Raw genomic sequence first — 16,638 nt, 5'->3', positions numbered from 1 at the left:
TACTACTAATGTGATTTCATCACATTGGAGAAAAAATATGTTGCCTATATTTTAGAGGATTGAAACGTATAAACTAAAAATTTTAAATCAGTATATCAATATTTTATTTTATCCTTGGCCACATGAAATTAGGACATATTTAAGCCTGATTCAGCGTGGAATGCAGGATCAGAATGGAACAGTTTACCTCTAGAAGAGGAGGAAAATAGTAATACGATAAAGCATACTACCACAGCACTCTGAAGTGAATCTGTAAATTCAAAAAAGAAAAAAATCTACTAAGAACCCATTCTAGATAGTTGTATTATTTTTTTCCTTATTGAGGACAGCACTTTGTATGAGTGAAATTGTGTTTTCATATATGTGTGTGTGTATGTGTGTTTGTGTATGTGTGTATGTGTGTGTGTGTGTGTGTTTGTGTATGTGTGTATGTGTGTGTATATATGTGTTGTATGTATATATCTATACACACACACATATGTATCCCTCCAGCATCCACAGAAAGTTTAGCTCTTGTCATATTTGCACTCTATCCTGACTTTCAGTATAAACTATAGAAATTTATAGAAAATATTAGTTTAATTAATTATAGAAAATATTAGTTTTCTATGTCTGGCATATCATAAAGAAACCTAGTAAAGGTTGAGAGGCCACTTAGAATTTAGTTCCTTTATAGTCAAACCTGGATAATTCATCAGTGACTTCTGAATTGAACCTACAGTGAGAAAAATGTTGTATACTGCACACTCAACTTTTGGACATAATTTTTTGTTGCCTTTTATTAGCACAACATACAAATGTTCAGTTTTGAGTTTATCTTCATATTGTTTATTACTATCCATAAAAGAGAAATCACCACCAATTTCAAGAAATTAATACAAATGTTGGAAATAAGCTCCTCCTCTCCTCCCCCAAAATAATTTATTTTACTCTTAGCTTGGTACAGGGTCAGCTAAAGTAAATAATATATGAGAAATACTCTATTTACACAGACTGTTTTTACCATTCAAATATAAAGATCTCCCTGACTTGAAAAACACCCAAGGACAACACCAATAATGAGAGATGCCTTTAAACTCCAGTTTCTGCCAGACATAAATATCTTCTCTCTGAAAGACGGTGCTGTTTTCTCTGTTTTAGGCTATCATTTTTATGGAATGTAGCAACATCTCCTGCCTAATGACAAGTGGAAAGCATAATACAATATTTACCATTTCAGCGCTGCATTGCATAAATATTTAATTGGTGTTGCGTATGCCATTTGCTTTTACATTAGTGGTACTGAGAGCGGTGTGTTCGGAGAGAAATATCTACATACAGAGGAGTGAAAGGAAAAGTAACTGGCACATATATGATTTTTTACAAACTTGATAGATGGCTAGGAGTTTTAGGAAGGAATTCATCATAAAACCTTTAAGTTCTATTGAATCTATATTCAAACAAAGGTCTCATCCTAGTATAACAGGTAAAATAAAACTCAAATATGTATCCACTCTTTTATTGTTTCTACATACCCTTAGAATGTCTACTGATGCCTCACACCTCGTCTTTCTTCCTTAAAATTGAGGTTCCACTGCTCCTTTGTTAGTGCTTTGTAATGTCACTCTAGAGAAGGAAGTGACCGTCCATTCATCTATCCATCGTTCATTCAATGTTTATTTATTGAGACACTGTGAGATACAGCACTGAACAAGATAACACAGCCCTTGCTCTCTTGGAGATTATATTTTAGGGCATGCAAACAGTGAGCATTTAATTGTCATCCTGAGGGCTATTTAAAAAGGAGAAATGTAGGAGACTAGAGACTGCATAAAAAACAGAACTTACTGAATTTGAGCATTAGAAAAAGGTTTTCCTGCTAAAGCCTGAATTAAGTAGGATTATGTGTTTGGACAAATGCTGACGTTAGGACAAATTTTAAGTTTGACCACATAAACCTAAATGTGGCCCCCAAAAAATCAGTTCTCAGTAGTATTAAAACCAATATATTGTAACATAATAAAGAAAATCTCGATGTGTCTGAGGGGGAAAAAAAGTGATGATATTCATTTGTTTTCTTTGTTGAGTTAGTATAGCGAGGAACCTATCTGTAGTTAATACCTAGAAGGGGAAAGAAATGTTACTTTGGAAAGTTGGGGCAACTGGATTTAAAATTGTCACAGAAATTTATGGTCTGTTCTGATTTATTATGGTCTTTCTGATTGTCCCTTTCCCTTAATTGTAGATAACAAACATACATACTTTAAGAGTTTTGTTTATCAAGTATGCCCAGAAGATCGTTTTAAAACTGTTAAAAGAAACAGTATCTGAGTTGTTAATAAACATTCCTGAATACTCTATTAATCTGTTCTGATGAAATTTAAGAAATATATGCTTCTTGTATTTCAGACGTTGCTGGGAAAAGAAAATCACATTGCTCTGCATTTGATAACCAAAGAGCTCAGCATGTCCAATTTCCATTAGTGAGTTGCACCTAAAAGGCATTACTTTGAGACCCTTCCATTGTGCATTTTAAGCACATACCAAACGGAATCAAAGAACAATTAATAGTTTTATCTAGACCCACTTCTGTATAATACCAAGATGGTTTTTGAGATAATATTCAGTGTTTTTAAAGATAAGAACTTCCAATCTTTCCTTCACCTGTTGAATGTCCTCACTGGGGACTTATTCAGGTTTCTAGAGACAGAACTAGTGCTCCGTTCCTGGTGGCGGTCTTCATCAGCAGGGCTGCCATGACATTGGCTGGCTCCCATCCTGGAATTGTCATTTCTCCCTAATACTTGACCTACAGACTGATCTTTCCCATTCTGCCTTCACTAGTGAGTTTTTTGTCCGCTTCATCACTTTTCAGAGGCCTTCTTGTGCCCCTAGAGAAGAGAAAGCCTTCCACATATTACCGTACATTTGCCAGGGCTGTAGAAGGACATCCAAGGCTACCTTGAAGATCACCGCATTTGATTCTAGAATATGGGGCCCTTCATTCTTTTTTTTTTAAAGATTTATTATTGGGGCACCTGGGTGGCTCAGTCGTTTAAGCATCTGCTGTCGGCTCAGGTCATCATTCCAGGGTCCTGGGATTGAGCCCCACATCGGGCTCCCTGCTCCATGAGGAGTCTGCTTCTCCCTCTGCCTCTGCCCCTCCCCACTGCTCATTCTCTCTCTCTCTCAAATAAATAAATAAAATCTTTAAAAAAAAAAGATTATTCATTTATTTATTTATCTGAGAGAGAGCATGCCCGTGCGCACCAATAGGGGAAGGGGTAGAGAGAAAATAACCTTCAAGCAGACTCCCCGCTGAGCGTGCAGCCCCAGGCCAGGCTCAGTCCCAGGACCCATGAGATCATGACCTGAGCCAAAACCAAAAGTCCGTCCCTTAACCAACTGAGCCTCCCAAGTACCCCAAGGAGGGGAGGGGGAGCTTCATTCTGAGAAAAAAATGATGCAGGTAGTTTTGCATTTTGCATATTCTAATTTGTTTTTTCATAGGCATTTCCTTGTAATTATGACCAATATCACAGTCAATTTAATTCCATTAAGTTTAGCAATTACTGAATTTCCCTCCTAAACACTGAATTCACAAAGGGAAGACATAGTCTTTACCACGATGATCTCACAATCTTATATGGAAAAATATAATGTCCAATTTGCATATCCCATTACAACATATTTTTAGAATACTGTTTATAAGTGCAGAACCTCAAAGCAGTAAGATTTGAGTGTTTTTTTTTTATTTTATTTATTTATTTGACAGAGAGAGACACAGCAAGAGAGGGAACACAAGTAGGGGGAGTGGGAGAGGGAGAAGCAGGCTTCCTGCTGAGCAGGGAGCCCGATGTGGGGCTCAATCCCAGGATTCTGGGATCATGACCTGAGCTGAAGACAGACACTTAATGACTGAGCCACCCAGGTGCCCCAAGATTTGAGTTTTGTATCCCACCTCTGTTACTTACTAGCTGTGTAATCTTGAGCAAGGTACTTAACCCTCCATAAACTGGAGTTTCCTCATCAGTGTAGACAGGATTAGTAATAATACAGCTCTTGGAAATCTTTAATAAAATAATTAATGTGCCTGATGAAATGGAAGTGCTCAATTAGTGTTAGCTGCTATTATTATTCCTTATAACAATCTAGTAAATCAAATATTATTATCCACACTTTTTAGAAAGAAAAGTCTTAGGCCCAGAGAATCAGTGGCTTGTCCTGTGTTAAAGTCTGAATGTATTTAAACCGGGACCATAATCCAGGTCTTTTTATCTTGAGCCTGGGACTTTTCCCCACTATATCAAGGGCACTGTTTCTCATAAGGATTTCAGAATTTAAAGGTGGTATGTGGACAATAGAATAAATAAGACTGAAGGACAAAATGAGGAATGTACTCCCTTTTGTCTTCTTACCCCATGGTATCTGATTATGTCACAATGAAGGTCTCAGTAGATGTTTGCATGTCATGACCCATCTCTTTCACAAATAAAGAACACTTCTGCTGGCTATCATTTCTATATAGATTTTAATAATGTTGCTTATAGTTTACTCCATTTATTCTTACTGTTGCCTTCTGTTTGTATCAAGAAGTGTTGATGTTTTCCTTTAAAGTAGTGCTATAAAATTTTCTTTTAAAATGTATTTAAATTTTTAAGCTAGTCATCTCACAAAAAAAATAAACATATAAATGTAAAAATATATTTAGTTATAAAATAAAAAGACATAGATGGTTCAAATTAAATCATAAAGATGATAAGCACTTTTTTTTTTAAACATGTACAGGAATCATTACTGAGGAGACCGACAATGCTATCGGTCTCTTTCATTGGGCCTTTTAATTCATTCTAGATCCTTAATCTTTTCATTAACTACATTTGTAGTTTAAGAACCGAACTGCATGATGTAGTTAGTGAGCCCGTGTGAGTTACATAGCATTTGTACATAAAACCTAACCCATATTATTTCAATCATTTCAAATAGTCACAGATTTTACCATTATTTTCTATTTTTAGAGTCAAGATATTTTTAGATGCTTTTTACTACTTCAGAGAAATTCTTTATGATCTTAGAAAAGAATCACATAGAGAGAGAGAAGCAATGCATGTTTAAAGTGGAAAAGTGGGCCACTTATTTCTAGGAGAGGAGCGTGAGACCACCAAATACAAAAGCAGGTTGGCAGTGTGAGCAGGTGTCCTGGGGATCAGAGATGACGACTCCCTTTGTATCTTGCTTTGAAATAGATGTCCACAGGTGCTTCATGAATATCCATTAATAATAGTTAAGTTCATAAGTAAGGAAACCTGCTCTCCACGATGGCCCAGATTAATGGGGGGGCAGCTGGAAAACTGGCTTCGGAGGATCTGTTTCCACCTGCGTGATGACGCAAGCAGGTCAAGGAAAACTGATAAGATCTGTCAAAGTTACCATCATGTACTAGATACCAGAAGTGGGGAAGCATGGGAGTCCATGCAACAGAACTTGATAAGGGAGATGGTGACCCCATTTTTGTTGATGTACGGATGGTGAACAACAAACTGCATGAGCTGGTTGTACCTAGATTCCTGAAGAGTCATTGATTTTGTTTAAAGTTGCCACCTGAGAACCATGCACACACGTGTGCACACGCACACATTCCCAGATCACATTTTCCCTTTCAAATGTAACCGCTTAGAGAAGTGAACTATTTTGAAGGGGCTGTTTTTCTGGATTTTGCCATATTTTTTTAATTCATTTTTTTATGTTCAATTTATTTTTTTAGTTCAATATAATAATACATCATTAGTTTTTGATGTAGTGTTCAAGGATTCATTAGTTGCATATAACACCCAGTGTTCATAGCAGAAATGTCCACAATAGCAGCCAAGATGCCCTTCAACAGATGAGTGGATAAAGAAGATGTGGTCCATATATACAATGGAATATGACTCAGCCATCAGAAAGGATGAATACCCACCATTTGCATCGACATGGATGGAACTGGAGGGGATTATGCTAAGTGAAGTAAGTCAAGCAGAGAAAGACAATTATCATATGGTTTCACTCATATGTGGAGCAAACCATGGATTTTGCCATATTTTAATATACCAGTTTTCCTCTAGAAATCTCCATGTCCCTAATAGTTGGATCTTTTAATAATGAAGATCAAAGTGTCTTAAAATTTCAAAGACTTGTAATTTTCAGATCTATTCTACTACTTTTCCAAAAAGTCAAAACAAGCCGGGGCACTTGGGTGGCTCAGTCAGTTGAGTGTCCGACTCTTGATTTTGGCTCAGGTCATGATCTCAGGGTTGTGGGATCAAGCCCCATGTAGGGCTCCACGCTCAGCATGGAGTCTCCTTGAGATTCTCTCTCTGCTCCTCCCCCCTGCGCTCTCTCTCTCTCTCTCTCTCTCTCAAATAAATAAATCTTTTTTTAAAAAAGCCAAAACAAGCCAAAGAAAGTTTTATGTTTAAGTAGATTATTAACATACATACACATTTGTCACATAAAAGGAGGAGGTAGCTCTTAAAGCTATTATGGAAGAAAGGAATCCAGATGAAAACTGAGTCAGTACAACAGGCTTTTGAATAATGAGTGGATCCATGGCAAAGCTGCTAATAACTGTCACTAATGAATCTTATGTTACATACATTTTGTGATAACAGCCAAGTCAGTATATTGGCATGTGGGGAATCGTCCACAGATCATGTAAATAATTTCATTGTGTATTTTGAATGTTCTTGAAATAGGTCCTCTTGCCATATTCCTTAACGTTGACAACTGTTACCTCAAAGTTGATTGATAATGACTGGCCCCTTTGGACAGCCTATCATAATGGTGAACACTTTGTTCTTTCCATGAGATTGGAGAGGGAATGCTTCTTTCATTCAGAGAACAGAACCGGGACATGAGAGAAAACTAATGAAACATTAGGAAAACAGCCTGTTTTCAAAGTCCTGACTTAATTCCCTTGGTGACAGACACAGCAGCTTGATTTTCATAAGCCCTGTCAGCTTCAGCATTGGCCGTCAGCGGACAGGTAGAATAACTCTCCTCAACAGCATCCTTCAACGTGTGATAACGAACCTACATAGTGAAGAAAGAAAAAGTGCAATGCAATTTAGAAGTGGAATTTTTAATGTACATTTAATTTGCAAAAGAATATGAGTCAGATATTCTGGCAAATCCACATAACTGAATCACTGTCCCGTCAAGACATTTCGATAGCCAAAGTGATTCTACCTTCCCACTAATGCCATACTGCCAAAAAAAGAACAGAAAGGAAAAATACACAGCGTGGATATATAAAATATCAGCAGCCACTCCTTGTCTCCTTTCCCCTCTCCCCACCAAAACTATTAGTTTACATAAAACCTATGATTTTAGTATGTTATCTTACAATACTCAGAGAAACTTGCTACCTCAAGTGTTATTAGTGCCTTTGCATATCAAAATATCCTATAGTTAGGATAATCCCCTTCTTCTTAATGACAGCTTGAGTACATATTAATATGAAAGCTTTCCAAAAAAATATCGATTTTAAAATGACCATATTTGGAAAAAATAAAATAAATAAAATGACCATGTTTGGGCCAGTAAGATATAGACTGTTCGGATAATATTAGACTTGAAAGCTAGTAACAAATAACAATGGATTAGAATGCCAAAATATTGCCTCACACACTCCGTCAACATGTATATGAACACAGCAGGAAATCCAAAACAAAAGCTAATTTATGGAAAACTATGTATTCCTAATGACAGTTTAGACCAGTAGGGGTCCAAGTTACAAACTGCATCTTTACATGAGATGCTTTCATTTTACATTGAAAACCTGGCTGTATTCTATAAGCATGTATCAAAGCAAATCATTGTCCTATATTTAAGAGTATTTTTCTTATTTTATTCTGTAAAATCTAATCACTGCACATACGCATCATGTATACTTATGTATTTCTGAACTTGAAACATAAAATGATGAAATTTTGCTTTCGAAACCCAAGATACCGAAGGAATTGTATGCATGAAGTGGTTGTTTGATCCCATGCAATTTTATTTTATTTTCAAATTTTAAAAAAAGGAACAAAAGCATTGCTATTCTAATATGTTGATATCTTATTGATGCCGGATGTCTTTGCCTCTACTCAGTGATGTAACCTAATATTTATATTTGAAAACATATTGACGTATCAAAGAATTTAAATCTGGAAGAGACCTTAGAGATCATTTTGTGCAAGCTCTTTGGATATTTATATAAACGGGAGATCTAAGCCTCAGAGAAGCCCAGTGACTTGCCAAGGTCCCACAGCTAGTTCGAGCCAGAATGGAGACTGGGACCCAGTTCTCTTTTATTATCGACAAAGGCTCCACAAGACTCCACAGGCAATCTGTGTTGGAAACTGTGCTCTTAACTATAAAAGGTCAGATTCTGATTTTCTTTTCCTGTAACTTCTGATAACATGTTCCTAATGAATCTTTCTCAGGAAGATTATTTTGGGGAAAATGTACCATGGTGGATGTGAGGTGAATTACAAGACGGGGAGAACTTTAGACCTTTGCTTGCCTCCATGATGAACTTTCAGGGTTTGGGAGGCGGACACAAAACTGCATTGCAGACACTTTCAGGATGATATTTTTTAAGTCCATTTTTTCTTACCACATTCTGGTTCTCATATGATCTCAGATTTTTTTTTTTTTTTTTTGGTCTTTGTGAGAATGTTTGCTTGATCTTGTAATATTAAACAGCATTTAGCCAATAATGGCAGGCATGCTAAGAACTGTGTTCCAGGTTGCCAAAACGTCAGAGTGTTACTCTTCAGGGTTCTGGTGGCATAAGCTGCATTCGGGTTTCTGATGGCAAGGGTGCTTGCTTCTGTGTTCGCTTCACAACATCCCCTGTAATTTACTCCAAGGTTCTGGCAGATTGCTGGACCCTGTCACCAGCTGTCGCCAGCCCGCCTTCCCATCCATATTTGGCAGTATCTAAGAACACAGGCATGCCGGGAGAAATGATAGTAGCTGTGATAACAACTTCAGCAGCATGGTCCCCAGAGACAAGATCAAAATCTGGCACCTTTTCCCTCAACACAGAACTAAAAATGGCACTGAACTTGCTACTTGGTGGTATATAATTTTCTTTAATTACACATTTTGGTTTCAAGTGTACCACATGCTGGCTTTTAAGTATCAAACCAACATACATTGGTTAAAAACAATGGCATGCCCTTTTTTTTTCCTATGGGGAAGAAGTGGAATCCTAGAATATCGTGGATTCCTTTCATCTCCATCAGCCTGGAAAGGTAAAAGGAATGTATGCTGTGATTTCTTTCACTGGAATGGTCTTCGAATCGGAAAGAAAATGTCGTCATAGAATTTCACTAGCATATTGTCTCAAAATTATCTCAATTAGTGAGGCTTTTTTGCTCAACATTAACTGGAAAAGCCTACAGAAAAAAACTAGGAGGCTTTAGAATGAATTTTTTTAATTATATAAGAAATATTTCATTGTAAACATCTTCAGATTGGTTGAATCCAAGAATACCATGAGACGGCCTAGAAAGCTATAGTCTATAAAAGTAGACCATTTGGCTGTTAGTAACAGAGTTTGCGATAATGACGGATGGCTTCACATCCATGTGTGTTATTTCTAGAGTTGATATCATGGTAATTTTTATCATCAACGTGGGTGATAGTATTAAAAGTATGCTCATTAAGTTTGTAGATGACAAATGTTAGATATATAACAACTAATTTAAAAGGGTTCTGGGACGCCTGGGTGGGTCAGTTGATGAAGCGGCTGCCTTCAGCTCAGGTCATGATCCCAGGGTCCTGGGATCGAGTCCCACATCGGGCTCCTTGCTCAGCGGGGACCCTGCTTCTCCCTCTGCCTGCCGCTCCCCCTGTTCCTGCTCTCTCTCTCTCTCACTCTAGCAAATAAATAAATAAAATATTTTTAAAAATAAATAAAAGCTTTCTGACTGGGAATCATCTTGGAAATCAATGTTCTCTTGCCCCGAGAAAAAGGGAGGAATTAGACGAGGTGCCCCCAAGGCTTCTTCTGACTGTTAACAGTCTCAGGGGCCCTGTTGGTCACCCCCTGTTTCTCAGGAACCAGTGCAGCTACAGAGATCCAGGCCTCTAAAATCAACTTTCAGCAAAATATTGAAAAAGCTGAATTATATATTAAACCTTTCCCTTAACTATCCTCTCTTATTTTTTCATAGCTAAAATCCTATCATTTATTCTCTTTCTTCCCAGAGTCCTCTCTCTTTTTCCCCTTGAGGTGCCTGTTTTACCCCCTCACCGCAAAGATCCATTTCTGTTTCTCTTACAACTCCTCGCTCCTCACAACTGCAGAAAGTAAAAAATTTATTCAGACAAAGAGTGGGATGTTTTAGGTAAAATACTACAAAATGCTATGGTAGGACAGGGTAGTTATTCATTCCAGAAAGGCCTCGTGAACAAATGTCATTTCAACTGGACTTCGAGGTATTGGTGAGATGTCATCCAACAGAACTTGGGGGCGGCATCCCAGAGGCCAGGAATGACAGAAGCAAAGACATGGAAGCAGGGAAATTAAGGCCATGATTTAAATGGTGGACAAGCAAATCTGGCCAGTTCATGGGCCCTGTGATATATTCACACGGTTGTGCAACAGATCTCCAGAATTTTCCATCTTACAAAACTGAAATTCTACACTTTTTAAACAACTCCCCATTTCCCCTTACCCTGACCCCCTGGTAACCACCATTCTTTCTGCCTCTATGAATTTGAACTACTTTAGATACCCCATATAAGTGGAATCAAAACCATATTTGTCTTTTGGCAGCTGGCTTATTTCACTTAACATCATGTCCTCAGGGTTCATCCATGTTACAGCCTGTGACAGGGCTCCCTTCCTTTTTAAGACTGAGGAATATTCCTTTGTGTGTATATATTCTTTATCCATTCTTCTGTTGATGGACATTTGGGTTGCTTTTGCCTCTTGACTGTTATGAATAGTGCTGCTTTGAACATGGATGTGCAAATTTCTCTTCCAGAGACCCTGCTTTCAGTTCTTTGGCGTGTATATCCAGAAGTGGGATTCTGGGTCATATAGTAGTTCCAGTATTTATTTATTTATTTATTTATTTATTTATTTATTTATTTATTTATTTTGAGGAACCACTATAGTGTTTTCCATAGCAGGTGAACCACTTTACAATCTCATCAACAGTGCACAAGGCTTGCAGTTTCTCCACAACCTCACCAAGACCAGTCATAGTGTTTTGAAACTACAAATCAGTCTGGGAAGGCCATGAGCTGACAGTCATTAACCCCATACATGAACTTGTTTAATCCGATTGCTTTCCGTCTAACCCCCGAGATTGCCACCGAGCAAGCCTTTCCTCACTCTCCCCTCTAGCTCCTATCTGATGAAGTCACTTGCCATTCTACACTGGGTATCTTCCCTAGAGGAACACCTGGGAACCTTGTAGAGACGAGCACCTGCAGGGACGGTGTAGGGAAGGTGAAAATATACATCCTTTAGTTATGCTATGTGTTAGATGGACTACTTTTAAATAAATATTTTAATTTAGAAAAGTGTACAGATCGTAAGTGAACACACCAGTGGAACCACTTCCCAGATAGAAAAATAAAAATATTACTAGCGTTCCAGAAGTCCCCTATGGCCTCTCCCGGTCATTACCTAGTCCCCCTCCCTAGAGGTAATTACTCTGGTGACTTCTGTTCCTACCAGTTAATTTTACCTGCTTTTGAACTTTATGCACATTGCCTTATACAATATTCATGTTTTTTTGTGACTGGGTTCTCTTGCTCAGCACTATGTTTGTGAGATGTATTCATGCCATTGCACCTGACAGTGCTTCGTTCATTTACGTTGGTCTATAGAGTTCCTTGGTTGACTCTGATGATATGGTATGATATATGATAAACACTATAATTTGTTTATCCTTTTTACTGCTGGCGGACATCTGGGTTTCCAGTTTGAGGTTATTACAAATAATGCTTCTGAGAGCATTCTTGTTCATGCTTTTTGGTGTTATGTAGATACATATTTCTGTTGGATTATGTAAAGAAAATACATTCTAATTCCAAACAAGCAACTTACAAATGATTTTGCAAAATGCAGCCATTTTCAGTGGGTCAACATCTTGTATTTAGAAGCCCATTTCAACAAATGGACAACCTCTGATTATATGTGCTGCTGTCGAAAAAGAAATAAATCAACAATTCGTGTTAAGATTTTTTAAATTTCTTAAAATTTTGATTCAAAACAGTTGCGATTAAAAAGGACAACAGCTCAGTATAGGAAAAGGAATCCTGACATCGGGTCAAGATATCTGGTATCGTGAGTCCTCTTTATACACTAACTTTTTTTAAAAGGTGTTGAGTAAGTCACTAACCTGCTCTCTGCCTGTGTTTCACTCGTACAACAGGAATGATGACTGCTGTCATACACCATTCATTCATTATTAGAAGATAATAGACATCGGGGCACCTGGGTGGCTCAGTCAGTTAAGCATCCGACTCTTGGTTTCAGCTCAGGTCCTGATATCAAGGTCCCGAGACCGAGCCTCGCGTCAGCCTCTGCACTAGGAGCAGTGTGTGCTTGAGATTCTCTCTCCCTCTCCCCCTTCCACTCGTACTCTCTCTCTCTAAAATAAATAAATCTTTAAAAAAAAAAAAAAAACAAGTTAATAGACATCAAGGTATTTTTAAAGGTAAAGAACACACTTGAGCCGACATATAACGTTACTGCTGTCATTCACAAATTCCCCTCTTCCTTGGATAACATTTTAGATATGAATCCAGCCCCCACCCCTCATTAAAATCACCCAGAGATACATGGAAATAACTGTATGAAACTATGAAACATGATATCAGAAACAAATTTTTTAAGATTAAATCTACATGAATGCTTTCTATAACTTTAAAATACGCACGTATAGGGTTCACGTGTAATTTTTAAATTGTTGTTTTAAAGAGTCTTAGAGGGGCGCCTGGGTGGCTCAGTAGGTTGAGCATCCAGCTCTTGGTTTTGGCTCAGGTCATGATCTCAGGGTCCTGAGATCTCTACGTCAAGCTCCATGCTCAGTGCAGAGTCTGCTTGTCCCTCTCCTTCTGCTCCTCCTCCAGCTTGCACTCGCTCTCTCGCTCCCTCACTCTCTCTCAAATAAATAAATAAATAAAATCTTAAAAAAAAACTACTCTTAGAGTTAACCAAAATAGCCTGTTGTGAATTTTCATCCTTATCATATTACTATAAAATTTTCTTCTACAAAAGAGAATTCAGTAGAGTGGGAAAGTTCTTATATGGAAGAACCGTGCCTGGATTACACAAATGTTACTTAGAAGAATCTTTGCCCATCCTCTGCCACCAAATACTATCTCTGCCTTCTGTTTTCTAGATCTAGTAGAAAAACCTTATCTAGCCTGTGGCCCTCACTGAAGGTACATTTCACTTCCTTCGGTACAGATTTTCACATTCCTCTGCCCCCTGGGAGAATAGACAGGTGTATTGGGCTAAGCCCTTTGTGATCAGAAGGTCTGGGTTGAAGGGCAAGGTCTACTGTTTGCCTGCTTGAAAAGTTAAGCTCCCCAAAAGCCTCAATTTTCTCAGATTTAAAATGAAAAAAAGTAATAACAGTAAGTATTCATTGGAGTCTTCATGAAGATTAAATGAGATAAAGCAGGTGAAACACTAGCACAACATTTGATATATAATAAGTGCTTAATGAATGTTTTCTCTTAAAAAAAAATACTGCATCGTGATGTCCTAACACCAGCACAAGAACAACATTCCTGCCGGCCGATACTCCTCACCTAAGCTATGTGCCCAGAGGGGTGAGGGACCCCGAAGGGCACAGAGCTCCCAGCCACTCCTGGACCCTCTCCCCCCACCCCCCTAGGTCATGCATACACCAAGGATCGATTTTCACCAGTCATGAGTAGTGGTGCCACAGGCCCTCCCGTGGGTTCAAATCTTCTTTCCAATTCGGGTATTGAAGAATTGGGCTCATCCTTCTGTATTTACATATGTATTTTATTTCACTGATTTTCCCTTATTTGTCTGCCAAGACCTTCCCATACAGCATTATTGTGCAAGTGCTCAGAAATCACTCTAGCATTTTTGACTTTTACGAGTTTGCTGCCTCCCTTGGTCTCCCCCTCTCTCATTTTTGGAGTCAGTTTTACTAACACCCTGTATTTGTAGAAGAATCTCAAGTTACACATAACGAGTGTCAAGAGCATTGCTAAATACCAAACGCCAAGATTTTCAAAGTACATAATATCCCAAGACCAAACAACTTGTTGGTCTCCGTTTTCAATGCAGTGTTAAACAAGATATAATATTATTTGGTATGGTTCTCATTATACAGCGTCTTAAGTAGACTGGAATTTCATTTTATTGAGATTTACTGTAAGAAGAAAATATGTAATAAAGCTATTGCCCATCTGGCAAAAAAAAATTAAAAAATAAAATAGCTTTCCAAACAGAAACATAACATTACTTTCTAATATTTGACATCTGTGCAGGATCCCGTGGATTATCTCTCTTCTTCAAAGTCTATTAAAACCAATAATATAAGCAAATCTATCATTCAGGAAGACTTTTTATGTTACATAAAAGCTCACAATGATGATGAATTATTTTGTGTAGAAACTTTGACCCTTTTGGAATATTTATCAAAACTATGCCGAAGTATGTCTGTCAAAGCTTTTACTGTATGCAGAACAAGTTCCCATTATTTTATTCAAAAATTGCTGAAATACCTAAAACCTTGAAAAAATGCATGAAGTGATAAATGTTTAGAAAGCTCCTGACATTTTGCCACTCAAACACTATGTAATTTAATGCAAAATGACATATGAAGTTATACCTCCTTACAAGTTGACAATTTGTGAATTCAAGGATTCTACAACCTATATCTTAATCCTTAAAAAAACCAGAGCTTGAAAGGAATTGCTGCCAGATTATAATTTAAGAAGGGGGAGTATATACATTTTTTAAAAATATACAGAGTAGATGTAGCTATGTTTGTATCTGTGTTTGCTGTGTTTCTTATTATAGCATAATTTTATATCAGGAGTTGTTAACAAAAGAATGTGAAACGTGTAGAATACCCTCAAACTATCGAATCTTTTTTTTTTTAATTTTAATTATATAAAGTACTAGTGGACTTCCACTCAACTGCTTTTCATATACCATTATGCTAATATAGTCATTAATTATTTATTAATATAACACTCTATTCTTGGCCATTTACTTATTTATGTTTATTAACTGTTCCCTTAAATTACTATATTTTTATCCACAACAGTGTTTTCTTAGATTTGCAAACATCAGAACATACATTTCATTTACCTACAAACACTTATTAATACCTACTAGGTATTGGGCACCAGATAAGGTAACGGAGGTACAAAAGTGAATGAAAGCGGTCTTGGAAGAGATGCTTAACCCAGTCAGGGAAGGCTACCCCACAAAGTTGGTGTCTACCATCTGAGCAATGAATGGGTATTTTACAGTGGATGAAGAGCCTTACAGACAGAAGGAACTATTTATTGAGAGGCAGCGTGGTCTGGTCAGGTGACTTCAAAGAGTTCAGTAATCTAGGGGTACCTGGGTGGTTCAGTCGGTTAAGTGTCTGCCTTCAGCTCAGGTTGTGATCCCACGGTCCTGGGATCGAGCCCCACATCGGGCTCCCTGCTCCATGGGGAGCCTACTTCTCCCTCTGCCTCCCTCCCTCTCTCTCTCTCTCTCATAAATAAATAAAATCTTTAAAAAAGATAGTTCTTTAATCTAGAGTCAATAAATAAATGAAGTCCCTATGTACTAAGAACGGTCCTGCTATGTATCAGCTGTCCGTGATATACCCCCGTAGACCTATCCTGTCTAGAAAGTTCACATCAATTAAGTAAGGTAGGTTTAACCAACCTCATTTTTTAAGTAAAACGAATGTTAATAATATTCCATCATTTGTCCAAGGCTAAATCCTAAGTTGAAGATTAAACCAAAATCTAATGCCATCTAAAGCCCCTGCTCTTTACCTTGCCAATTTAATTGTGTTACTACATATATTACATATTTAATAAGGACTTGCCTTTTGACAGTGGTAGTCATCACACTATTTCTAACAATACTTCTTGAACACTATGTCTTTGTTCACCTCTCTGGTAAATTCCATATATATATATGGTGAAATGTCAAATAATGTCCAAAAAAAATCTTCCGTGATACGGTAATATGATCATCCCTGGGTTTCCCTAGGGGTATTTAGCCTCCTTAGGGATTAATTCTGAAACTGTATTCTGTGGAACACAAATGAAAGTTTAGTTGAGGGTTAGTGGTCAATATCACAGGGGTTATTCTTGTAAGTACTTCAAATAAATTAAGAAAAATAATATAAAAAATTTTAAGTATATTACATTTATAAATGTATAAAGTCTTATAGTTGTCTATTTTCTAAATATTTCAAATAAAGAAAATTAGTAAACACGTTTACAAAATTTTTATAAATTTCTAAGAGTATCATACCCACATCAGAAACTCTGCGTGAAATTACCTGACACATAGCGTGTTGCTTCATCTGTGCCGTTGATGAATTGAATGTCATAAACTCATCTTAAGTCTAGACTATTCAAATATTACTACATTTTGTGCATAAA

The 16,638-nt window shown here is 37.4% G+C and overlaps 1 protein-coding gene across 3 annotated transcripts in view; it reads left to right on the top strand.

Moving 5' to 3' along the window:
- TENM3 (teneurin transmembrane protein 3) overlaps positions 1-16,638 on the top strand; it is a 2,501,300-nt gene that overhangs the window by 2,345,997 nt on the left and 138,665 nt on the right. The gene's annotated exons all lie outside the window — the stretch shown is intronic.

Source organism: Phoca vitulina, unplaced genomic scaffold, assembly GCF_004348235.1.
Source record: "Phoca vitulina isolate PV1807 unplaced genomic scaffold, GSC_HSeal_1.0 scaffold15, whole genome shotgun sequence".
NCBI lineage: Eukaryota > Metazoa > Chordata > Mammalia > Carnivora > Phocidae > Phoca > Phoca vitulina.
Note: the sequence above shows the minus strand (reverse complement) of the source record. Positions and strands in the feature narration are given on the sequence as shown.